Source organism: Stegastes partitus, unplaced genomic scaffold (assembly GCF_000690725.1).
Source record: "Stegastes partitus isolate 25-593 unplaced genomic scaffold, Stegastes_partitus-1.0.2 Scaffold2021, whole genome shotgun sequence".
Taxonomy (NCBI): Eukaryota; Metazoa; Chordata; class Actinopteri; family Pomacentridae; genus Stegastes; species Stegastes partitus.
This window is the reverse complement of record NW_007579752.1, coordinates 42,920-45,078: the sequence shown is the minus strand read 5'-3', so window position 1 is coordinate 45,078 and position 2,159 is coordinate 42,920. Positions and strand designations below refer to the sequence as shown.

Genomic DNA, 2,159 nt, shown 5'->3' with positions numbered 1-2,159 from the left:
GGATGAGTTTCTGATTGTTCATCAGAGGAAGTACTCTGCTGCTAGAAGTAATCTGATTACTGTCAGAGGATACTACAGGACTGTCTTACTGTGAAGTTCAGGTGCTGATGCTAACTTTAGACGTTAAAGTTTAAACACCCACATTACAGCCACTACTGCTGCTATGGAGTCGTCTCAGGTGTGTTTCTGAACAAAGCAGCAGACGGACCATAAATCAGAACAACATCGTTCCCTCAGCAGCAGCAGTGGAGCATCAAGGCCACACTGACGCTGCTTAGATTACATCCCATTAAACCCAGAGCGACTCTGGATGAAAGAGCTGCTCAGCATCAGCGCTAACGAGCAGAGCCGGCCTCAGCATCGTCCCAACAAGCGTCGTCTCAGAAACAGAAGCTCACACATGCATCATGCTGACAGCAGCGCAGCCACCACTGGGAGGAAACCAGTTCTGCTGTGGGAGTTCTGGTTGATGGATGAAGCAGCTCCAGCACCGACAGATCGGATCCCTGATGAGCTGCTGCTTCCTGACCTCTCTGCTCTGACGGCTGATTGGACGCAGCCGAGACGTGAAGCAGCAGAACAAACATTCCCAGATGGATGAACTGGGCGTGCTGGGATGAGACCAGCAGGACCGACACCAGCACTTCCTCTGAAACTAAATCAAAACTGAGCGTGACACTAAACTTAGACTGGACACCTCCAGACACGGGTCGAGTCAGACGTGGTTTGCCAACAGGCGTCGTCCACTGCAGGAGCTACAGGTGGCGCCACCGCCTGGACCGACCCTCTGATCTTCACCTTCAGTCTCAGAACCAGCAGCTTCAGGTTGAACTCAGAGACCAGAACAAACCGTCGCTGCTGAGTTTATCGGGACTATTTGAGTCATTCTGGATTCAAGCTTTAAGTCATTTTAGTTTTTAAGTCATAAATCATGGAAGTGTGATCAGCGTGACCAGAACCGGTCGGCAGGAACATCCTCCACAACACTGACGTGGTGGACTCAGAGGACAACATGGTTCCTTCTCCATGTGCCTTCCAGCAACTTCAACCAGGTAAGGTTCTCCAGATGCTCTGACAGCCCAGACCTTCATGATTCTGGGTCCTACACAGAAGTGGAGTTACATCCAGGAGCAGTTGGTTCTGGTCTCTGAGTTGATGTGAAAGCTGCTGGTTCTACAGCAGAGTCAGATATTGAAACTTGTGCTACATGAGCTCTGGTTGGAGGTCCTGAACCTCCTCAGAGTCTCTGTCATGGTCTCGTTGCTGCTAAACTCCCACAATGCTCTCTGCTGCCACCATGAGGTACTGCAGCTGCTGAGGTGGTTCTTCCTCTGGTTCCTTGTTTGGTTCTTCCTGTGGTTCCTTGTTTGGTTCCTCCTCTGGTTCCTCCTCTGGTTCCTCCTGTGGTTCCGTCAGCTCAGCACAATAATCATTCAAACATAATAAAGCCAGAAGAACAGCAGCTCCGTGTGAAGTTTGTGTTTCAGTCTCAGCTCTGCAGCTGATTCTGGTTCCGATCCAGAAACCTGACCTCCTCCACATTCCTCTGGGGAGTCTGAGCAGAGTTTCAGCAACAAACAGAACCAACGGGTCAGAAATGATCACGACAACCACAAAGACCAAAGCTGATGATACCCGAACGAAAGATCTGCTTCAGAACCCAGCAGCTCCTTGTTCTGTCGGTGTCGCTGCAGATACACCTTCACTGACAGCCGTGTACCATAATTCATCTGTCATCACCTCAGATAACAGAGCCACGGTTCCTCACAGAACACCGGAGGAACGTCAGCAGCAGAGCAGATGTTTGGACTCGGGTCAAACCAAAACTTTGACTCGTGGTCCACTGAGGTGTTCTCAGCAGGGAGTCAGTGAAGAAGAATCTCACCTGTGGCTGCTTCGCCTCCTGCTGAGTTCAGACCTGCAGACAAACAGAACAGACGGAGAACAGGTGAGTCACCGAGGAACCGGTTCTACACAAACGTCACAGTTAGGTCTCTTTCCGGTCGTTTGGCTTGTTGTCGTCGCTTCAGTGTTCTGATGAACTCATAGAATCATTCAACGATGAGACGGTTAAAGTTCTGAACGTTAGAAAACAAACAGGAACTAAAATAAAATACAATAAATAGAAAACACTGAAACCAACAGAACGCTGAGAACAT

At 49.6% G+C, this 2,159-nt stretch overlaps 1 long non-coding RNA gene across 1 annotated transcript in view; it reads right to left on the bottom strand.

Moving 5' to 3' along the window:
- The window catches only part of LOC103373588 (uncharacterized), a 15,949-nt gene that overhangs the window by 5,754 nt on the left and 8,036 nt on the right, over positions 1 to 2,159 (bottom strand). The window contains exon 2 of the long non-coding RNA XR_521078.1: positions 1,886 to 1,918. This is a non-coding gene — a long non-coding RNA (uncharacterized LOC103373588). The remainder of the gene's footprint in view (positions 1 to 1,885; positions 1,919 to 2,159) is intronic.